Raw genomic sequence first — 25,356 nt, forward strand, 5'->3', positions numbered from 1 at the left:
TGGAAAGAAGGATTGTCGGTATGCTTCTGTGTGGGCTCTAATCTCTCTGATTTTATCCTCATGGTCTCTTCGCGAGATATACGTAGGAGGGAGCAATATACTGCTTGACTCTTCGGTGAAGGTGTTCTCGGAGCTTTAACAAAAGCCCGTACCGAGCTACTGAGCGTCTCTCCGCAGAGTCTTCCACTGGAGTTTATCTATAATCTCTGTAACGCTTTCGCAATTACTAAATGATCCTGTAACAAAGCGCGCTGTTCTCCATTGGATCTTCTCTATCTCTTCTATCAACCCTATCTGGTGCGGATCCCACACTGCTGAGCAGTATTCAAGCAGTGGGCGAACAAGTGTACTGTAACCTACTTCCTTTGTTGTCGGATTGAACTTCCTTAGGATTCTTCCAATGAATCTCAGTCTGGCATCTGCTTTACCAATGATCAACTTTATATGATCATTCCATTTTAAATCACTCCTAATGCAGCCCAAATCACCAGCCACCTTAGGGATCATGTCTTTGCCACTACACTTTGTTGGGAGTTTTTAAGCTTATGATTAATGTTCTCCATTTAGGAATGAGAAGGAGCATTGTCTATTATATTATTAACTAATAATCTGAGTTTTCATACTTTTATATCTGATAGTTTCTAAAATTGGCAGGAAATTTTATCAAATGACATCATTACAAGTAAGTAAGATCCTTGTAGCAATTGTAAACGAGTTCTACATCTGCATCTATATCTATATTCTGCAAACCACTGTGAGGTGCATGGCAGAGGGTATGTCCCTCTGTACCAGTTATTAGGGTTTCTTCCTATTCCATTCACGTATGGAGTGCAGGAAGAACGATTGTTCGAATGCCTGAGCAGTAACTATTCTAATCTTATCTTCATGATACCTGCGTAAGTGTTATGTAAGGAGTTTTAGTATATTCCGAGAGTAATAATTTAAAGCCAGTTCTTGAAACTTTGAAAACAGACTTTCTTGAGACAGTTCACATCTGTCTTCAAGAGTCTTCCAGTTCCGTTCCTTCAGTGTTTTTGTGACCGTTCGTGCCGCCCTTCTCTGTATACATTCAATATCACCCCCCTCACCCTCCCCAAATAGTCCTATCTGGTATGGGTTCCACACAGTTGAGAAATATCCTACGCTGGGTCACACAAGTAATGTGTAAGCAATCTCCTTTGTAGACTGATTGAACTTCCCCAGTAGTCTACCAATAAAATTAAGTCTACTAACTCCCTTTATCGAGGACTGAGCGTATGTGATCATTCCATTTCAGATCGCTACAAAGCATTACACCCAGGTATTTGTGTGTGTTGGCCGATTCCATCAGTGACTCACTGTATAGTTTCCAGTTTTGTGAAGTACACGATAACTGCATCATCTGCAAAAACCCTGATGCTACTATTAATATTGTCTGCAAGGTCATTAATATAAAACACAAAGAGCAAGGATTTTAACACACTTCCCAGAGGTACACCCAAAGTTACTTCAACATCTGACGATGACTCTCCATCTAAGATAAAGTGCTGTGTCCTCCCTACCAAAACGTCCTCAGTCCAGTCACAAATTTCACTTGATACCCCATATGATCATTGGAACTCAATGTGTGAGACTGGCAACTCTTGACTCATATCAGAAGTGAAATGTGAAGAAAATGAGGAAAAAGAAGAAGATGAAGAAGAAGAGGAAGAAGAAGAGGGAGAGAGAAAATAGGGAGACCCGTACTCTTAGTAAACATTTGCATCTGAAGGGTTGGACAACAGGACAAATGAAATCTGATTTGGTTGGGATCAGCATGCGTTGGGGGTCTCCCTCCCATGGTCATCCCTCCTTTGATCTGTTATAGTCTATGTGTTAAACATGGGAGCAGAACCCACTGCAAGGTCAGAATGGGTCCTACAGAGAGTGGATTCTTATTCAACTGTCTTTTTGTCATAAGTTAATATTAAAGGTAAGGAATCGTTATGACCTTGCCCTCATCAGAGTGCTGTCTCAGTGGGCAAAGGAAAAAATGGGGCTAACTGCAACTAAAAGTAATCAAAAACAGGGTGAAAGAGGGATAAGCTGGGTGTCTGGTGGAGGAGGTACAGTTGAGGGGCCTCTGGCCCAAGGATGTGGTGGAGATACACCACACAACTACTGCCCCAAAAGCAGTGTAAATCATTCAATCAGAGAGTAAAAACCACTTTCTCAGAGGAAATGAAGAACCAGTTCAACTGTCCATATGCCATCTGTCAACATTAGAGGCAAATAATCTAAAAATCCATGCTTGACTTGGATACTCTGAAGGAGGGGGCATTCTCCCAGGACACGAGTTACTGTCTATAAGGCTCCACAATCACAATGCGGGTCATTACATAAGATAATACTACAGATAAACCTGGTATGACTGATATGGAGGTGAGCATGAAGGTAGATTTCTTCCAGAAGGAAATAGAGGCTGGATCTGCACTGGCAAATCCGAGCTTGGTATCATCAAAGTGAATGTTGGGTGAATACTCACATCTACAGCCAGTCAGTTGGCTAGTTCATTTCCTGTGGTGTTTACACAACTTAGGACCAGGATAAAGGCAACTGAGAAAGTAGTAATACTACGGTTAGAGAAAAGATCACAAATAGCAATATCACAAGGTGACAAAAGTAACTCTGATCAATAGCCTAGAGACAGCTCATTCAGCCGCTACAAATTAAAACACACCTAAGGGAAGTCTATTTAATAATAAATGGGGCTCTGTTAGAGGCTGTCAGCTTCTCCATAAGAAAACTACATGTTGATGGGAGCTAAGACTGTTCCTGATCAATAGGATGTCCAAAAAGGTTTCCCACCCTATTCATGGTTTTAAAGCCATCAGTGTAGATGATGGTAGCACCCTGATACTCGTTAATAGGTGATGATGAGGATGATGATGGTGGTGGTGTTAAGTGAGAGGTATTCAACATCATGGTCATCAGTGCCCTGATGGAAAAATCAGCATGTCAATATCATGGGTAGGGATTAAGGCTGCCCCCACATGCTGAACAGTTTATAATGCATTAAAGTCTGCCTCCCTTCCCTGCCAATTTAGGCCTGACCGTTCACAAAATGTCACCACTCTTGTAACACTGGACCAGTAGCAGTGAGGATGGTGGGCAGATCACTGATCAAAATGGTTCAAATGGCTCTGAGCACTATGGGACTTAACATCTGTGCTCATCAGTCCCCTAGAACTTAGAACTACTTAAACCTAACTAACCTAAGAACATCACACACATCCACGCCAGAGGCAGGATTCGAACCTGCGACCGTAGCAGTCGCGCGCTTCCGGACTTAGCGCCTGAACTGCTAGACCACAGCGGCTGGCGATCTCCACTGAGACTGAGGACTATCCTGATATCAGTATACAAGACACATACTGCCAAAATACGGTGAACTGAAAGTGATGCACCTCAAACTTCATGGAGTGGTGAATTCTCCTACTGGAGGATGGAGCTGTGTGTTAAAGGGCTATGTCCAATGTGCAAGGAAGATCCTCGCTTCGATAAAGAAACTGTCTATGGGACAAGTCCAGAAGGTGGCAGTGGCTAGTCTTACCTGATGATGACGATCTTGGAAAAATAATTTCAAAGCCAAAGGGGTGTTGCTGATTTATAAACCTGACAACCACTGTTCAGTCAGGACAAGATTATGGTCTGGTAAATACAGAATAGAGTGGGAGTATCCACCAATAAGTGTGGGAAACGAAGCAGACAGCATTGAGCTTATTAATGCAGCTAGTATTAAGCTGATGAATATGGGGCAGTCATGTCAGCTTTTTATCAAAGAGGAGTCCCAAGAATCGAGACTACACAGCATCCAAGTGCCTGAGTACCCAAGGAAATTTCTGGGTCAGGATTAAATGTGATACAACAATAGAAATGGATAACTCCATTTTTACAGAAGAATACTGGAAGCCATTAGACAGGGGCCAATAAGAGGCCATTCCAAAAGCTCCTTGGAACTGGTATTCAGGCAAGACTACAGGTTGGGAGTTAAACCAAATGCGACAGTTGTCAAGATACAGTGCTGGGGTAATCAGTGGTCCAACAGAACTCACTAGCTCACTGATTGTGATAAAGATGAGTGGAGCCCCTAGGGACACAATTTGCTTAGACTTCTGGGGAGCTGAGCGATGTACCATTTCTGAACTGAAACAACTGGAGAGATAAAAACAGTTGAAGAGAACATGGGAGGGAGCCTTAAAAGCACCAGTAAAGCGTGATGGGGGCACACAGTGTTGGGTGGTTATAACTGAAGAGCAGAAACTCATGGAGGTCCAATGTGGGCAGTAATTATTGTATGGCGGTGAAACTTGGTAGATATGCTGAGGCATTGATGTGGAACTGATTTATGTTGGAAAAAGAATTAGTCTCCATTTTGGCATTCAGGTGAAAATCTGGTACTCTGGATCAAATAGTTTTACAAATGCACCATCTTGTTGGTGCTTCCAGCATTCATACTGAATAACTATATAAGCAATGGTTAACAATAAAATCAACATTATGCCTTTCTCACTTGCTTCACCTTTCCTGCCCATGTCCTGTTCCTAATCCATTACATATGAAAACATTTCTATATGTCTTTCTTGCATTCACAACACCAGATTTGCACCTGGTGGCCAAAATCAGAACTAATATATTTTCAGTGTAAATCAGTTACGCATTATCATATTTACTAAGTTTTGCTGCCATATGATAACTATAGCCCATACTGGAACTCTGTGAGTAGCAGCATTTTAGTTATAACCACCTGGTACATCTTAAGTAGACTTCAATGAGATTTTAGTGTTTAGAAAAAGCTTGTCAGACTGCTGTCTCTGACCTAACCAGATGGTCAGTTGGGGATTGTTCCCCCAGAAAACCATACTGATATGGGGATAGAAGGCCCTGTGATTCTAGAACCCAGCATAATTGTTGGGCTACCATCCTTCCAAGCAGTTTGTAGAGCATATTGATGAGGCTAATCAGTCAGTAGTAGTTGGTGGATGTTTTGCTGGTTAAAGGATTGGGATGATAACACTACCCCTCCAATACAAAGAGGAAACACCTTCTGATCAAATGCAGTTGTAGACCCTGAGTAGACTGAGTCTGTGAATCTCACTCAGATGCTAGATCATCTGATTATGAACTGAATGAATCCTTGAGCCCATAATGTGTGATGTGTCAAGAGCCTGAAGCAGTTGCATTCATTAAAATGTTCATTATTTAATTCAGGGTTATGACAGAGGAGGGGAAGTGGGGGGAGGATATTGGGATATCTTCATCTTGTCTATTATGTGCTGAAAATATAGTTCGATAAAAAGAGGACACCAACACTGTCACAAATGGCCTGGGAGGTATCAGCAAGAAAGGATATGATGGACAAAACTTGGAACAACTGCTGATCTTTGGTGGCCCATAAAACTACAGAATTCATTCAGACCTGGGTTAAAGATGTTCATGCTGCCAAACAAAAGACATAGTGCTCCCAGAATTCCTCCTTTTAATTAGATAGTGAGCCCTTGTGAGGAACCTCATGAAACTGATAAGGGCAGACTGTGAAGGATCTTGATTGAGACACTGCAATGCCTTCAATAGCATGAATAGCTGCTGAAATATCTTTGGTCAATCATGATCTCAGCCATTGGAGGAGGGGACCTATGAAGAGGTGGATAACAGTTCCAGAAGTGCAGGTGCTTGTGTCAGAGAGATCTCTGACAACCTGGTCGATACACTCTGATGGAAAGGGCATGAAGGTGATGGCAGAGGCATACAGCTGCCAGTCCGCTCTTCAGAGAGCCCAACATAGCAAATGCTCCAACAGGCAGTGACAAGGATGTGACAGGATCACCAGAAAGTGATCACTGTCATGAAAATCGTCATACAGTGACCACTGTGGTGAAGCTTTGTGACTGAGGGAGAAAGTCGTAAATTCAATAGCTGACAATGTGGCACTGAATTGCGCAGAGGTACCTTTGTTATGGAGACGCAGATCGAGATCAGAAAGAAGTTGATCTATCCAAAGGAACCTGCCCCCCCCCCCCCCCCCCCCCACACACACCCCATAGGAGGTGGTGTTCACTGAAATCCTCAAGTAGGAGAAAGAGAGCAGAGAATTGTCAGGTAAAAGTGTTCATCTCAATGTAGTAAGTGAATTAATGTTGGTGACTGCTGATGTTCACACTCACTCTGCCACTAGTTCCAGTGTTAAGTGAAGGGGAATCCTCGCACTGGTAATATCTTCATGAACCACCATCCAGACACTCCTTTAGGGCCAGTATGGTTCCAACAGATAGCATGGTGATCTCAAAAGGCTGGAGAATAGTCATCAGCTAATGCAATACATCTGTCATTGGTGGGGATGGAACAACATCTGCAAATATAAGTTCTGAGTTTGATGGTGAAGGAGGATTTGGCGCTTCCAGGTTCACCAGAACAGTCTTCACCCAAGATTTCTTCTTTATCTCCTTAACCAGTTTAGAGGGTCAGTACTCGTGTGAGAGTTTATCCACTGTGGTGGCAGGGATTGAAGAGAAGCAGGCAGCCATGGAACCGGCAGTTCATGCATCCTTCAGCCGTTGGCTGGTGCCAGGTAGGTGATCTGTGATTTCCAGAGAGAAGGTTCCGAAAAGGAAGCCTTGTTACTGGACAATGCTAATGGAGGAGGATGTTTCTCTCACCATGTGCGATGAGCTCAGGTCTCTGAAGATGGGTGTTGCTGGAACAACAAGAGGGGAGGATCTATCTCCCCATCTCATTTAACTTTCGCTACTGTAACTGATGTAAGAAATATTTTGGTTGCTTTATGTCAATAGTCTCTCTTTCTTCTCATTGAAAAATACAAATATAAAATGATTTGTGAGGTTGATGAATAATGTAGTCCACATTGACAATTTTAAGACTCACTGTTTTTATTTTATCAAAACTGTTACAAAAACATAAGCATGCCTCCCTTTGCATCCATCCCAGTCCATAGTTACCAGAACAAGACAATTCTTCATTTAACAATTGACTCTGAGATGGTGGAAAAAATAGAACTGCTCAAGTGAGCACATAATTGCTAATAAAGGATACCTGACAGGAGAAACAAAGACAAACATGTTACATAAAACCACAAAACTAAATGGAACAAGTTGTGTTGCAACTACAGGGTAGAAATAATTACACTTTCCTTCCTTTTCAAAATCTGAGAGGTGATTGCAGACCTTAAGCTCCTGGATTTCACATTTCTCAGTTAAGGCAGCACACACATTAGCGATCAGGGAGGGTGATCTCTGCAACTGACACAGAATAGCGGTTGCTCACATGACAAATTTCCAAGTGATGGCCAACAAATCTCCACAAACTGAAGAGTTTGTACAGTGGAAAGACATATACCTGAAGTGTTAGTACTTGAAGCACTGCATTGGGACTGGGATATATGGCTAAACATCACAACTGTAGAGACGATTTTAAGTTTTTTCAAGAGCTGGATTGGATACGCTGTTTTAATTACGACTTAACTACTTTGTAGTTTACTGAGGGAAGCTATTTCTCTTATTAGATTTATTTTTATATTCCACGAACAACATATATTTATTAGGTAGGTTGGAACTTAAATAATGGCAACACTTATGGAGACACTATGCAATGGAATCTACTATTGTCGCTGATAGCACACATTATTGACATACCTACCTTACCTCCAGCAAACGGACTTGCCTGTCCCATGTCACCGACGTGGGCACAGTCGAGGGAAACACTATCACTCAGGAGTGAGTGGCCTAACTTAATAGTGTCACTATGTTTTTGAAACAGGAATAACGGAGCTGGTTCAAGATTGAATGTGCCATAGGTCGTACAGCACAACAGTGTCATCAACGTCTTCAAGAGGCGTGCGGGCATCAGCATTGCCATACAGAACAGTGGCACATTGGATAAAAGCCTTCAACGAAGGTTGGCAAACTGTGGCAGACGTGCATTGGGCAGGTCGCCCTAGCATCTCTGAAGAAGAAGTACATGCTGTTTCCGCGTTAGTGGATAGTGATTGACACCATATAATTCATGAGCTCATCCACGATACTGGATTAGTGCATACGACTGTGCTTTGCATCCTGAAGGAACCACTGGGCATGCGAAAAATTGCATCACCATGGGTTCCGCATGACTTGACGGAAATGCAGAAATGGATGCGTTATGACACTGCTCAGACGCACTTTGAGTGTTATGAGCACGAAGGAGAGGCTTTCTTACACCATGTCGCCACACTGGATGAGAGATGGGCCACATTGTACGAGCCAAAACTGAAATGCCAATCCAATGAATGGCGTCATTATGGGTCACCGTGAAAGTTGAAAGTGCATCAGAGCCCCAGTATGGCGAAAGTTACGGTGATTCTCGTGTACAACTGTGATGGTGTTATCCTAATGCATTATGTTCCTCTGTGGCAGACCGTCAATGCACAGCGTTACTGTTCATTTTTGGAGCGTCACCTGTGACCAGTTTTGTGAAAGAAGCGGCGACACTTTCTGCGCAAGCCATACATCATTTTACATGACAATGCATGGGCGCATACAGCACAAGCTGTGGCTGCTCTGTTTGGTCGATGGGACTGGGAAGTGCTGTACCATCCACCATACTCCCTGGACTTAAGTACTTGTGACTTTGATTTGATTCCGAATATGAAGGATCCAATTCGTGGCATTCGCTTCAGAAGTGTTCCAGAGATTTGACAGGCAGTAGACCACTCCATCTGCACCATCAACAGAACAGGCTGTGCTAACGGTATACTACGGCTTCCACATCACTGGCACCAGGTTCTACGCAACGCTGGTGACTACTATGAAGAACAGTAACAGGTGCAAACATGTAACTCTTTTGTATCAGTTGTGAATAAACAGTTTTCACTATTTACGTTCCAATCCTCATATATAGAAAAGATCCTCCATGAGCTCAGTGTAAAGGTAGAAATGGAGGGGGCTAGTATGTTTGCGAAGTGGTCTCTTAATTGTTGAAGAAATTCCAACTTATTTTGAGTTAGTAACTGTAGTGAGCTGGCCTCGACAAATTCCTAGGGAAGATGCAGTGGTTCTCTGTAGACTATTTCTGCAGCTGAAGAGTCCAAATCTTGTTTATCCATCATTTTTAAGCCCAAGAGAATGATCGGAACAGTGGAAGTCCAGAATGTACCATGACATTTGAGCACTCCCTCCATGGAACAGTGCTATCTCTTGACCATGCTATTATTAGCAGGGTGGTAGATAGTAGTTTTATGATATACACACATGCAAAATGTAACCAGCTGGGTGAACAACTCCAATTCAAACTGCCTGCCTCAATCAGTAGTTATGTGGAGTGACCAGCCAAACCTAGCTAGCCAAGATGACGTGAAGCCAGAGGCAATGGTTTCTGTGATAATGTTGTCCACAGATGTTGCCTCCGGCCAGCACGTAAATTGGTCAGTCATTGTAAGGAGATATTGCTGGTTGTTCAGTGGAGAAAGCAGTCCCACAACACCAAGTTCCACATGAGTGAAACAAGAGGTTGCATCTGGAAAGTTACTCATAGGTGTGTGCACATGATGGGGCCCTTTGCAAATCTGGTATTGAAGGCATGTCCACGTCCACCCTGGCATGTCCATGTCCACCCTTGGCAATCCCTCTCCACATATGGCCAAATGAAGCATTACGCATTGTAACATGAGGTGAAAGGTGGGAAGGGCTCCAGGGTGACTTAGGTTGTGGACACCGGTGAAGGCTTGTCATCGGAAAGCTGACAGAAGAAAAGGATGAGATCCTCCTCAGGTGATGTTAGAATATAGTCTGGCATCTTCTCTTTGAATGCCGACGAGTTGCAGCTGCAATGCTGATGTGGCATCGTTGGTGAATGTTTGAAACTCTCAGCCATCCTGTTGTGCAAGTGCTCTAAGGCCATACTAAATTGACTTATAAATTCTAGATTTTTGAACTGGCGGGGGAATGTTTGATGCTATTCCTTTTGAATGCGTAGATCATTGGTTTGTGATCTGCATATATTATGAATGTCCTTGCTTTATTTGTGGATGTAAGTATTTAACTGCTTCACAAACAGCAAGGAATTCACGTTGTATGCACTCCACTTGTGCTGATACGATGACAATTTGTGGGAAAATATGCGAGTGGTTGTCACTAATCTTGTGACCTTTGTTACTTAAATACTTCTTGTAGATGTAGATGATGATGCTCTCTGGTGACAGAAAACAGAAATATGCCATCCAAGTATGCGACACATACGGCAGTCCTCATAGAATAGAGTCAATAAACTTCTGTCCGGTTTGTACAGCGTTCTGTAACCCAAATATCAGTGATTATCACTGTCTTCAGAATGTCCTCTTCTGCCACAGGTATGTGTGTATGTGCCTTGGTGTAGCCTAAAACAATGAATATTGTTGCACCGTGGAGATCATAATTATAGACATACAACAAAGGCATGGGTTACCAATTACGCATGGTTGTTGCGTTGAGTGCTCAACAGTCACTGCATGGGCGCCAGGCTTCTCCTTTCTTCAGAAAAAGATGCACTGCAGATGACCACAGGCTACTTGCTGGCCGAATTATACCTTCTTTAAACATCACACTGAATTCTGCTTTAACAATGGCCAAACAATCAGGTGAGAATCTCTTTGGTCTACAAGATGCTGATGGACCATTGTGTGCTGCAGTCAGCCCGGTAATACTGTCAACCGGTTTGGCATTGGCTATATCTGGTAAAATATGATAATGTGCCAGGAGATTAGCTCCACAGTGTCAGCAACAGTAAGGTCCTACATAAATGGATGCAACAGTCCCACATTCAATTTTATCCACTGCATTCAATATGTATAGACAGATGAGTTGTTCACCAAAGGTAAACAGACGACAGTCAGCAGTCTACAGTGGTGGACTAAAGTTCCTGGCAGGATGCTCTAGCCCGAGCCAGTGTCTATTAAATATTCCTGACCAGATCTCCTGTCAATAAAACACAGGCATCATGACTCTGTTGAACAGTCAGTTGCATCTACTACCAGCTGCCGCTGGCATTTGGGTGCAAACACAGTGCTGTACATTTACGCATATGTTTGCGGAACCTACAGTTGTTCCAGCATGAAAGTGTTATGTGTTTGAAAAAGCAACATTTGTTGATGATCAGCTACTGGATCTCTGGTGATTTCATCCAGTACCATCCCAAGCACTGCTCTAGGACAATAGCATGCTTATCAGTGTGCATGGCATATCTACTTCCACTACCAGTGAGTCAAATTCCGTGCACGTGACGATTGGTGCCCCTGTCACACTGATACATGGCACTGCCACTGCACTAACCTGTGTGGGTGTGATGATCTCTAAAATCCAATCTGCAAGCTCTGCCACCATGTCCAACAACATTTCTGTCTGCAGCACCATGATCGCTTTGATTTGTGGAGGTAATCGGCTACTCCATGGGGTGTGTAGCACGTTATAAAGGACGGTAACTGTACCAAATTTCCACTGGAGATGATGCAGATATTGCAACAGCTTACGATCACTGATGTCTTCTTGTTAGTACCTGTCTGATCCAGTTTAAACAGCACAGCTACTCTCCAGATTAATTCTGATTTTCATATCAATTTTCATGTGGCAGTGCAGTGATCATTTCTTGTACCTCTGCAGCTTAGTGATGGTCGAGTTGGCTAACAACATGGATGAATTTTGTCAAGTCAGTCATAATCCGTGGATAGCTAAAGCTGGGTTCAACTTGAGCAAACCATAAAATTGGGTTGTTTGGCCAGATGGATGTAAATTGACTGTAGTCTAGACACTGTTGGCATGTCTGAATCTTACCTGATATTTAAATACTATATAGTCACTCAACCTTCTTCTTTATGCCAGGGTCACCATTTGCCAAGACTACAGGATTTGAGCTAAATGATCTTTGCTTAGTATGAAGAAAATCGAGTCTGGAGGTTTCATGGAACAAAACAGTGTCTGACAAATAGATTGGACACACACTTACTCTCTAAGTTGAATACAAACCCAAACATTTAACTTTCAGGTGAAACGTTCTGAACATGCCTATAACTCAAGAAGGGGCAAAAAGAAAAATGGTCATTAACACTGTATAACTGAGAGACTAATTCTGAATGGAACATACAAATCATATAAAAATTAACATGTGAAAAAAAAACAATACAAAATAACATAAAAAACAGCACCCCTGGTAGTTGGAGTGGAAGCTGTTTGACAGCTGCAGTTCATCTGTTAACACAGACCACATGCATGACACTGCACCACTGATCACAATGACATTGCCTGTTGGAGCGAACTTCGTAGCAGACACTACAATGCAATTATGATTGTAATGAAACTGAAATGTTTTGTGGGGAGGACATGTAACCATGTGAATACATAATAGATGGGCAATACAAGATTTTGTGTCAAAAGGAAAATCAAATTGAGTAAACAATATAATTATAAGAAGACATATATAGTTTTGTGCTTTTATGTATGTGTGTCAGCAGTACTTAGAATTTCTGCTCCTGAAGGTATGTAATGGTCGGCCTTTCTGTCTCTGAACTTTGAGTAAGTTCTTTGCTGGTATAAGAAAAGACAGCCTATGATGTAATGGAAGCTGAGTAAATGATAGTAGAAAACAACCAGGGGCTGCATTCAAGTGTACAGTTGAAGCCTAAAATGCATAGGAAAGTCAAGAGGTCTTTAGGTGGCGACCGGGATGGCCGAGTGGTTCTAGGCGCTACAGCCTGGAACCGCGCGACCACTACGGTCGCAGGTTCGAATCCTGCCTCGGGCATGGATGTGTGTGATGTCCTTAGGTTAATTAGGGGTACGCAGTTCCAAGTTCTAGGGGACTGATGGCCTCAAAAGTTAAGTCCCATAGTGCTCAGAGCCATTTGAACCATTTATCTTTAGGTGGAGTGAATGAAAAATAGCTAATGATAATAAAACAAATTCTCCTACTACCACAAACAAGTTTATTCCTCATGGATGATATCCTAGATGTGTCAAAAATGTTTTAAAATTGAAAATTTCAAAGATTACCCCCATCCCCTTTGTCTTATTAAGGCCCTAGGATAATCGAATTGAGTTAAGTCTGATCAGTGAATGTCGAAAAGCTTAATACTGTTTGGTGAGAAGTTTATGATTTACAGTAATTATATTGTAACTGTGCAAATGGAGAAGTTCATGGGTTGAGAGAATTATGTATTTTAGAAGTTTGCAGTAGAAGCTTATCTACAGCTGGACAACTTTTGGGATGTCACACGTGGAACCTTAAAGCCCACAGAACAAAGATTGTAAAACAAAATTCAAATTAATTCTTCTAGTCCATCTTGTAAGTTACATACAGAAATGGCTAGCATGGCAAAGGAAATATGGGACAATCCAAGGGGAGCTTTTGAAGACTGAGGTTTAACTAGGATAGTGGGTTAGAACTTATCACCACACATTTAGATCAATGTAAATACTGGTATGTTGATGTATAGGCAAACAAAATCATTTCCATTTTGAATAGTCTGAGAAATTATGGATTCTACAGTACTGAAGAACAGACTGGTACCTTGTTACCAGCGGGACTGCCTCAGAAGTGGACTTAGAGAGTTCAGGGATACCAATTACAGGCAACACCGTAACAGCCTAGGTATTACAAGCTGTTAAGAATGTACAAAAACATTCTATCCAGGACAGAGAAATGGCTTGTATTTTAAAATACAAAAGAAGGAACACGTTTAATGTTATAAATGCCAAAGAATGGAAATTTTGTATCGTACTGCATAGAAAAAAAGAGTTCACAAGAAAAAAGTCACATTTAAAAATTTCAGGAAATGATGGCAAGCAATCACCGAAAAGAAGGTAAGGTACTTACTGTGTGTTATTCTTAAAATAAAACTGAAAGTAAGAGTACAGACTGGTTCCTGAATTCTGGTGCATCTACGCAAATTACCACAGATCAACTCAATTTTATACGATGTGTCTGCTAAGACACACATTGGTAGTTCCACAGTGGATGGTATGATGTTTCTTTTAAAACACATATTGATTTTTTTAACATGGATGGTGTGATGTTTCTCCTAAAACACACAACACACACTGGTGTTTCAACAGTAGATGGTTCTCAATTACAAGTGAACTGCTATGAAATATAAACTTTAGTTTCTATGTTAAAGGAGATGACAAGGTATTACAGAAAATGATGTACATTATTTGAAGAATGTGGCCACAAATTTGCTTTCAATGAGTGAAATGGTGAATAAGAGTAACGAGGTATTTTTTTTTTTATTTAAATGGTGCAGAAATAACTGATCAGAGTAGCAGTGTGATAGCCACAGCAAATTAAGAAAGGGGTACTTATAAATTAGATGTTCTTAAAGTTGGAAATGGTTACTCAGTATATTCTGCAAAAAGTTTTTGATGGCACTGAAGACTCAGGCATCTTAATAGGAAAAGTATGGCCTCGTAAAAAGCATGACAGCAGGGGCAAAGTAATGCAATGTGTTGTGACTTACCTTGTGAAAATTGTATACAAGGAAATCTAATGGGATTACCGCTTAAAACCAGTAAAAATAGATCTACTGAGTTTTTACAGCTGATACACAGACATCTGTGAATCTATGGAAAAATTATCTATAGGAGACAGTTGTTGTTTCCTTATCATGACAGAAAGTTTTTCAAGATATACCCATGTTTATTTCCTTATAACCTAGCACAAACTGAGCAAAGTATTTGCCAGTTTTCGCACTGTTGTTGAAAGACAGACTGGTAGGAAGTTCTCAAATAAGACAATGGTACAAAATATGGCAACAACTGAGTGAAGTTGGAATCAGACATCAAGTTACAATTTGCTATAGTTCTGTTCGAAACAGAGTAGCAGAAAGGACTAACAAAGCAATTGTAGAGAAAGTAAGGAGCATGTTAAAGGATGCAGGATTACAAAAATGTTACTGGGTAGAAACAGTATCACTTGCAGTGTATCTAAATAATAGATTGCTTACTAAAATTGTTCCAAATAAGACTCCATATGAAGTTTTGACTGGAAAAGAACCTAATCTAGATCATCTATGAATGTCTGCTTGTAAGGTGGTGGTGGTTGTTAGTGTTTAACGTCCCGCCGACAGCGAGGTCATTACAGACGGAGCGCAAGCTCAGGTTAGGGAAGGATTGGGAAGGAAATCGGCCGTACCCTTTCAAAGGAACCATCCCGGCATTTGCCTGAAACGATTTAGGGAAATCACGGAAAATCTAAATCAGGATGGTTGGAGTTGTGATTGAACCGTCGTCCCCCCAAATGCGAGTCCAGTGTGCTAACCACTGCACTACCTCGCTCGGTGTCTGCTTGTAAGGCCATGATACAAGTTCCCAAAAGCATTAGGAGAAAACAAGACTCTAAACCTGATTTTTTTGTTGTTGGATACTATGAAAATTACAAATGTTACAGACTCATAAATTCCAAAAGCAAAAGGGCAATAGCTAGAAAAGATTTGATATTTTTAGAATCTGGTGAAAATGGATTTTTTTTTTTTTTTTTTTTTGAAAAAGTATGTGTAGATATCCTGAGGTAGATGTCCAAGAACATGCAAAGGCTGCAGTAAACTTAGAAACTAAAGCACCTGAAGGAGTCCAGGAAGAATCAGGTATGTTTATTGAAGATGTACTGGGTAATGAGATATAGGAAACTCCAGCAGAAGAGGTTGGAAATTTATGGAGTACAACAAAACCTGAAGTTGTATCCAGTTTATGAGATGGCTGCTAAAACAATCAACAGTGAACCTCTTACTGTTGAAGAAGCCTTGGGCAGCCTAAATGCAATTGGAAGAAAGCTATAGAAAAGGAATTACAGTCTTTCTCCAAGACTGATACGAGTGGGTTGATGCACCACAAGGAAATAAACCATTATGAGTGAGATCTGTCTTTAGCATTAAAAACCCTGAAGACACAACATCAAATTTTAAAGCTTGTTTGGTAGTTAAAGGCTGTTCTGAAGAAGAGGGCACAGAGTATAAAGAAACATTCTCATTTGTTGTGAAATATGCTTCCTGTCCGTTGCTATAAAAGAAAATTTATTAAACCACCACATCGATGTGAAGACCAAAAATCTCAATGGAAAACTGAAGCAAGAAATTTTTGTGATTCTGCCAGAGGAGCCAAGAAAACTCCTCAAGAAAAGAATAAAATCTGGCATCCCATAATGGTCTTAAATAAAGCGGTTACCTTTGGAAACAGTGCTTACATAAAGCATTAACAAGGATGAACATGAGTCATTTTGCAGCTGACCTTGGTATATATCACAAAAGAAATGAAGAAGGAACTATAATTTTGGCGATATGGGTTGATGATATTTTTATTTTGACAAGAAGTGAATGTTCAGTGAATAGTTTCAAGAAAGAACTTCAATCTGAATTTCATATGCATGGCGAAGTGAAACAATAGCTTGGTGTGAGGATCATAAGAAGTGAAGATGAAGGAGAATTGTCAACTGATCAATCAATGTACACAAAGAGAATGCTAGAAAAATTTGGTATGAATAATTGTAAGCCAGTTTCCACATCTTTGGAACAGAGTGTGAAGTTGTTAGTAATAGAAAATGATGAAATATGTTAAAAGGAAGTGCCTTACATGGAGGTAGTGGGAAGTCTTTTATATTTAGCTCTAACTTCCAAGCCAGATACTGCCTGTGTTATAATACTGTGAGCAAATTTTTCATAGACCTTAGAATTAAACATTGAGTTGCAGTTAAAAGAATATTTAGAAATTTGAAAAGGATCTGTTGATTATAAATTGAGGTACTGTAAGACTGGAATTTTATAGTGAAGCAGACTGAGGAAGTGAACTTTATAACAAACATTCTGTTACAGGTAGCTGTTTCAAGTTGGAGATCCTGGTCTTGCAAAAAACAAATAACACTGGCGTTAGAGTAGTGTTTAGACTGTATATGGTGTTGTCTTCCACCACACAAGAAGTGTTATGGTTAAGAACTCTTAAAAGTTTTGTGTGTGGGGGGGGGGGGGGGGGGGAGGGGGAGGTGGAGAGGGGGGAAGAGGGGAGGAGACACCAACAATGCCATCACATACACAATTATATGTTTATGAGACTTTTTCTGCTTACCGAATTTTACATTCATCAGCATGAGTTTAAATACTGACTGGATTGGCAACTATCTTACTTCACTCATAAAGAGATAAACGCTTTATAATGATCAACAGAGTTTTTGGTGTTTATTTTTTCTCATAGCTTTCAAAAATTTAATTTCTAGTCCATTTCCTGAACCAAGTAATAGTCATCTCTTAAAGACAATGTTTGAATTTTATATATTTTAACCATAAATGGTAAGCTCCAACAGTGTGGAAAAAAAGTACTTCATTATACATGTTATTATCTAGCAAAATTGTAAGAATAGCCTGTTTATTTGTGATGTAGAATGTGTAAGACATTAATAAACACAGGTTTTTAATTCCTGTACTGATATTAGCAGATACTACTTCATACTTTATGAACTTACTGTAAAACATTTACCAGGTGACTTGTATGGTGTACTGAAACATATTAAATTCTTTTCGATTTCTATAACAGAAATGGATATACAATTTGATGCAGATTCCAAATAACTCATTCTCCCCTTCTCCCACCTCTGATTTCCTGCTAAATTATAGATCTGTTTTCCTGAAGTTTTCATTTTCATTTATCCTGAAGAATTTACTTAGACTTTACAAAATGGCAACAGGCTGTGGCAGTTGTTCCCCCACGCCTTCTTGCACTAGAACCAAGCTGTTATATTATCATAACTGTTCAGATACTCAACAGATCTGTTCCACCACCATTACAGAGAATGTTTAAGTGGACAAATTTTAATAACCAGTATTATTTCCAAGAATTCTTTGAAAATAAAATAAATGAAGAATTGTGTTCAAATTATTTGCTTTTACTCAGAAGCGAAACGTCCAAGTATTTATTTCCCCTAACTGTCCAAAGGACATCAATAGCTAGTGACAGTTCAGATAGTATATCTGTTCCTAGGTTTATTATACACAACCTTCCCTTAACAACAGTGTTGTGTAGGGAACACAATTGTAACTGCAGTGATTTCCACAATGGATACATGTTATTATACATATGCTGGTATAAAAAAACATGTATAATGTATTGAAAGTGAAAATTATTATAAAATGTTGAATACTATACTTCTGATATTCGAATTTAGTTTTATGGTGGGGATGTTGCAAGCACTGGATTGTTGGTTGTTTTAGAATGGCAAAATTGATACATGGGCAAAAATTATACTCCTAGTGTCTTAAAACAGTGGGAAAAACGAAGTTGATTGTGGAATATTTAAAGCAGAATGCAGATAATGAGTTGTTATGTCTAGTTTCTTTGTAGCTTAAATACTGCTCTAGTGTGCTTCAAAATGTCCTGTAGCATTATTGTGAAAATACAAAGTAGTCTCACAATGCACAAAACACACAGGACAATAACAGCAATTTGAAGGCATCAAAACTATGAACAAGTAATGCAAAACGTTTTAAAATGACATTAACATTGGTAAATATCTTAACAAACCGTGGTAATGCAAGAATACCAAAGATATCAAACGAACTTCTTACCAGATCGCAGTGTCGAGTATCAGGCACAGGTAATTAGATCGTCTCTCAGTGTAAAATAAGTTGCTGTTTACTGTTTTCAGAGTCTTGTGTGTACGATATTATTTACTTTTAAATCCTACAGAAATAAATTTCACGTACGTCCCACAATGCTTTTCGTCTTTCCGAACGACATTAACGACATCTAGCGTGTACCACAAAACTTTTGATCGTTGCTTCGCTATCTTGTGTGGAACACCACATGTAGTATGCTAAAAACTTTTAAAACAGTACGATATGAGTTACTGAAACGTGGGTGGGTCTTCCAGTATAAAAAATTATGCAATAATACTTTTAAAAATCGCAGCGTAAACAACGATCGTTTTGAAAACGGCGAGGCTGTAAAACCCAATGTATTACTACATACTACATGATATTGATGATGACAATGAGGATACGGTCACATAAAACTGGAGAACACAGCAATGTATTAACCAACGCAGATATGCTAACGAGTGTTAGCTTCTCACTGTTTTTTTTACACGTTATTGAGGAAAAAGTTCAAAAGACGTTCATTTTCTCTCAAGGGTCCAGTGACAATGACCATCCAACATTTTCTTTTGCTCTAGGCCTCGTAAATATTGAGCTAACTTGAACAGTAGAACGCTACAGTGTTGCTTGGGACAAGAAATGTACTTATTGTTCATCTTAGCATGTGAAAGAGACTTCCATTCTGTTATAAATTTTTAAAGAAGGGGAAGTGCTCCATAAAACGGAAAACTGAGTGTTCGGATCCCTTTTTTAGTAATGGAAATCTCCTCACACAGTCTTCAAAATGTTGTATTTTATCTCTGACACATATACTCTTTTAATGTCTCTGACGCTAGGTTATAGAAGCTATGACATTTGATTCATGTATATCTTTGAACATGCGTTGTTTGTTTTAAATTATAGGTAGTATAGAATAAAGTTGAGAAGTGGTAGCTTTAAAAGTATACTATGTTACCTAGAGAAAAGTTATATATCATATAGAATTTCCACTTTTATTTGCCAAATATTTCGACAAGGTAACAGATAATTTGCGCTCTCATCAGCTAGTTACAGAAAGAAGTCAAAAATACATTCATTGCCTGTAGCATCAAAGACATCCTGTTAAGAAACAAGAGACGTAAATTATGTTACTTCCTCTCATTGTTGGAAAAAATAGAGTTGCGTTGATAGTGATGTTCTGCACAGTCTTAAGAAATTTTACGTCTACATGTGTATTCTGTGTAATGCTTCTCTCGAAACCGTCGCATTCTGATCAGCGAAGACGCGTATTACATTGGTACCAATGTTTAATAAATGAAAAATGACTTATGCCATCCAAATTGAATCACTTGTTTGATGCATCGTACCTGCTGTTATATTGCAGCACATAAATAGTTAAAAGTGCCTGGCCACAACTTTTTTTTTTTTTTTTTTTTTAATTACTCTGATGAATATAAACATTTCTGGTGGAGTGAAGTGCAAGTTGGTAGGAGTAAACATGGAATGCTGTTTTTGCAATTATGTTTCAGAGAAAGTGAATTGTGCAGGATGATTAAATGATATACCGTACATAAAAACTCAGTTCCATTTATTAATGCACGAGTAGTAGTTCACGAAATTCTCTTTTCCGCAGCTCGTACCATAATTTAATCTGACTCTTTAGTTAATTGTAGAATATATTTCCATGGAAGGCTATTTATTTGTGTAATAATGCTATATACTGACAGAAATTGTTGGATCAAATATAAATGAATAAATATTGATCTCATGATTTCGGAATCCATTTCGAGATGAAGTCGTTTGCGATATGAGCAGTGTTGCCCAGATTCATCTAAATGTATGAACTATTGATGCGTTGCGTTTACAATTAACTATAAGTGAAAATAACATAGTTTCAGATGAGAATTGTGTGATGGGTCCTAATAAAAAAATTGAGTTTTTTCATTGCTACTAATGCCCAGGCAGTTACTCTCCCAGTTCAATGCCCCACTCAAGATTGATATTCTGATTTGCTAAGGCCGAAGAATGTCACTTGGGATGACTCTTCCTGTGATTTGAGTCTTGCGTATCTGATATCCACAAGTAATTGCTGGCGTTCTGGGAAAAAAATCATTCTTTCTCAGACAGCTTAGATTAGGGTAATTATACAGAATGCGCTAATTATTTGTGGGATATTAAATATTGTCAGTAAAATAATGTACCAGATACTTAGTTGTCTTATGGTTGGTTAATTTTTTTGTTAGTATGCTTAGTGTTTATCTTCCATTATACCATAAACTTCTTAAAACGAGTGTAGTTGATGTTTCTGGTGTATCTATTTATTTAGCAGTCTATCCTTATATTACCATGGTAGCAACACTGGAGAAGTCACAGTGTGCAAACAGAACTATACATATTAATATGTGCAGATTGTTTACATTTGACAGAACTGTTCTGCTGTTGTATTACACTCACTCTGGGGCTGTGATCACACAGTATTCATTTACATGAAGTGTACAGTACATTTCTGCTGTAAGCTATTCCTTGACAAATGTTTGTTGCATTTGATGATCTATTAATGAATTTTAAAAGTACCGTCAGAAAATAACTGCTGCTTGTAATAAAATTCACTGTCAACAGTTTGCTGCTTTACCTTTGTGTGTATTCAGCTCAAAGTGAATAAAATGAAGTTAGCAGGAAAGCTGTGACCTTGAAGAAGACACAACTACTTTAGTTATCTCGTTGCTTGCTTATAGTACATTGAGTTAGCAAATATTACCAGAAAATAGTAGTTGTGTAGATGCTGTAAGACTCATGCTACCTAGAGGACATTTTGATACAAGGATTAGGTAATTAAGTAAATACTGCTAAGTCAATATGCTCTGACATTATGTTTAACTGTTTGTCATAAACCAGATGACTGTTAGGATTGTTTGAAGCCTTGGCTAGTATACTAGCATTAGTGAAGATAAGCCTTGGAAGAGGCCTTAAAAGTCTTTTGGGGGGGGGGGGTGGCTGCAGTACAAACAAGATTGAACAGAGTTTAATTTAGATAAATGTTCCATAAGCCATGGTTGTAATAATCATTTTAATGTGCAAATTTATATAATCAGTTGAACAAAACTTACACAAGTTTATTAACATACAGTTCTTTTTTTTTCATGCTGACTGTTTATGGATTTGTATTTGATCATTAATTTCTATTCAAGAATTCTTCTATAGAATAGGAGTTCTCAGTTTGAAGCAATTCTGCATTTGTAAGCACTTATTTTTACACTGTCTCCCAGATGCTTTATTCCCGTGGACAGACTGTCAAAGATCATTGTAGGTGCACTTCTCACTCCTTTCTGTGCGAAATGTATATTCATTTGAGGGTAAATTTCTTAGTACCTTTTTTTATTCTGTTACACTCAAATAAATGGTCATTAAGTTTCATACTTCACTGCATATACCATGAACCTGTGTTTAATATTCTCTACTGTTTGAACAAAAGCCTGCGAGATGACCATTTGCAAACCCACACTTTTTCGGAATGTGTGTGTGTGTGTGTGTGTGTGTGTGTGTGTGTGTGTGTGTGTGTGTGTGTGTGTGGTTTTTTTTTTTTTTTTTTCTTAAATGGGGAGTTAGTCCAAAATTTTACTGTGTTGGGCACCAATGTCTAAAAAACACATGTATTGTTCAATTTGTATGACCCAAATTTGGCCATTATTCTACAAGCATAAGTAGCTCACCCTAACGTAGCAGTTTGTTTAGGTCAGTGTCTGGCTACAGATCCAAAGATCTGGGGTGACATCCCCAGTTGGTCCTAGCACTTTTTCTGTCACTCATCACATTTTTCAACTTTATGAGTGATTTGTTATGGGAAAAATGCCCATCTTATACCAGTTTCAGAGTTTGCATAAATCTTTAGGTTCCTATAAAATACCTGGGTACACAAGTACAAAAAAGTGATGGTAGGCAAGCGCATGCCTCGTCAGTAGGACCAATGTTAGTAAAGCATAGTGATATTCACCAACTTTCGGTTTGAAGAATAGCATTACTTACTAAAACATACCATGTTCTTCAGTACCATTTTTTCGCCAATTTGCGTATATATGAATGTATACCTCTCCACTTTGTTGATTAATTCTTGTGGTGTCCTACATTAATTGAAGGGGATGTATTCTTGACAGAACAAAGCTAGATAGTTGTATTTTTATTTTGTGTACAAAGAGTACATGGGCGCGTGTTTAGGAAAATTAGTTACATGGGGAACTAAACTAGGTATTTGCTGATTCATACTTTCCATGAAACAGTAACTTTCTTAATCATGAGGTGCCTTTAGAGAGTCCAGAAGACCACAAATCTTTTTCAAATTTGCTCTTAGTAGAGCAGCCCTTTTGAAACATAAACTGTAATTTGGTAAGTATCCCAATGTTGTCTAAGTGTGTGACAACTTGTGAGGGGATTACCTTCTCTACAATGTGGAATGTGATCAGTAGAGTTACTCTTTACATAAAGCAGCTAAAGTTTACTGTGGATTGGTAATTTATTGTGTGTTACGTTTGCAACTAAGAATGTATATAATAGAGGGAAACATTCCATGTGGGAAAAATATATCTAAAAACAAAGATGATGTGACTTACCAAACGAAAGCGCTGGCAGGTTGATAGACACACAAACATACACACAAAATCACAAAATTCAAGCTTTCGCAACCAACGGTTGCTTCATCAGGAAAGAGGTAAAGACGAAGAGAAAAGGATGTGGGTTCTAAGGGAGAGGGTAAGGAGTCGTTCCAATCCCGGGAGAGGAAAGACTTACCTTAGGGGGGGAAACAGGACAGGTATACACTCGCGCTCTCTCTCTCTCTCTCTCTCTCTCTCTCTCTCTCTCTCTCTCTCTCTCTCTCTCTCTCTCACACACACACACACACACACACACACACACACACACACACACACACACACAGGCAGACATTTGTAAAGGCAAAGAGTTTGGGCAGAGATGTCAGTCGAGGCAGAAGTACAGAGGCAAAGATGTTGTTGAAAGACAGGTGAGGTATGAGCGGCAGCAACTTGAAATTAGCGGAGGTTGAGGCCTGGCGGATAACGAGAAGAAGAAGAGAGGATATACTGAAGGGCAAGTTCCCATCTCCGGAGTTCTGACAGGTTGGTGTTAGTGGGAAGTATCCAGATAAACCGGACGGTGTAACACAGTGCCAAGATGTGCTGGCCGTGCACCAAGGCAGAATTTCCTCTCCAACCTCAACTCCTTTGGTTCCATCAGATTCACCTGGTCCTACTCCAAATCCCATGCCACTTTCCTTGATGTTGACCTCCATCTGTCCAATGGCCAGCTTCACACATCCGTCCATATCAATCCCACCAACAAGCAACAGTACCTCCATTATAACAGCTGCCACCCATTCCACATCAAACGGTCCCTTCCCTACAGCCTAGGTCTTCGTGGCAAACGATTCTGCTCCAGTCCGGAATCCCTGAACCATTAAACCAACAACATGAAAACAGCTTTCGCATCCCGCAACTACCCTCCCAACCTGGTACAGAAGCAAATAACCAGAGCCACTTCCTCATCCCCTCAAACCCAGATCGTTCCACAGAAGAACCCCAAAAGTGCTCCACTTGTGACAGGATACTTTCAGGGACTGGATCAGACTCTGAATGTGGCCCTCCAGCAGGGATACGACTTCCTCAAATCCTGCCCTGAAATGAGATCCATCCTTCATGAAATTCTCCCTACTCCTCCAAGAGTGTCTTTCCGCCGTCCACTTAACCTTCGTAACCTCTTAGTTCATCCCCACGAAATCCCCAAACCACCTTCCCTACCCTCTGTCCCATGCACCCTCCCACCACCACCTACTCCAGTCCTGTAACCCGGAAGGTGTACATGATGAAAGACAGAGCCTCGTGTGAAAGCACTCATGTGATTTACCAACTGACCTGCCTACACTGTGAAGCTTTCTATGTGGGAATGACCAGCAACAAATTGTTCATTCGCATGAATGGACACAGGCAGTGTTTGTTGGTAATGAGGATCACCTTCTGGCTAAACATGCCTTGGGCACAGCCAGCACATCTTGGCACAGTGTTACACCATCCGGGTTATCTGGATACTTCCCACTAACACCAACCTGTCAGAACTCCGGAGATGGGAACTTGCCCTTCAGTATATCCTCTCTTCTCGTTATCCACCAGGCCTCAACCTTCGCTAATTTCAAGTTGCCGCGCTCATACCTCACCTGTCTTTCAACAACATCTTTGCCTCTGTACTTCCGCCTCGACTGACATATGTGCCCAAACTCTTTGCCTTTACAAATGTCTATATGTGTGTGTGTGTGTGTGTGTGTGTGTGTGTGTGTGTGTGTGTGTGTGTGTGTGTGTGTGTGCGTGTGCGTGCGTGCCTGCCTCCTCTCCTTTAAAACCCACATCCTTTCGTCCTTCCCTCTTTCCTGAAGAAGCAACAGTTGGTTGTGAAAGCTTGAATTTTGTGTGTATGTTTGTGTTTGTTTGTGTGTCTATCAACCTGCTAGCGCTTTCGTTTGGTAAGTCACATCATCTTTGTTTTTAGATATAACTAAGAATGTAAGATGTTATAGTGCTACAACTTTTTAGTGTCTTATTGGGTAGATCTTTAACCTTTATGTAACTGTTATCATCGGGACTCTTGCTGTGGAGCTGGTCAGTAGATACATTTAATAAGGAAGTACTTTAGAGTTTGAGTTGTATACTTCCTCTGGATATCTCTGGGTACTTCTGTAGGAGACCACACCACGAACAACTCAGAGCCGGGCT

General features: G+C 40.0%; 1 protein-coding gene across 1 annotated transcript in view; it reads right to left on the bottom strand.

The window, feature by feature from the left end:
• The window catches only part of LOC126272814 (zinc finger protein 532-like), a 75,052-nt gene extending 56,027 nt beyond the window's left edge, over nt 1-19,025 (bottom strand). Inside the window, exon 1 of the mRNA XM_049976001.1 lies at nt 18,578-19,025. The gene's annotated coding sequence lies outside the window, so the exon portion shown is untranslated. The remainder of the gene's footprint in view (nt 1-18,577) is intronic.
• Between the last annotated feature and the right edge of the window lie 6,331 nt (nt 19,026-25,356).

The sequence above is a fragment of the Schistocerca gregaria genome, chromosome 5 (assembly GCF_023897955.1).
Source record: "Schistocerca gregaria isolate iqSchGreg1 chromosome 5, iqSchGreg1.2, whole genome shotgun sequence".
NCBI lineage: Eukaryota > Metazoa > Arthropoda > Insecta > Orthoptera > Acrididae > Schistocerca > Schistocerca gregaria.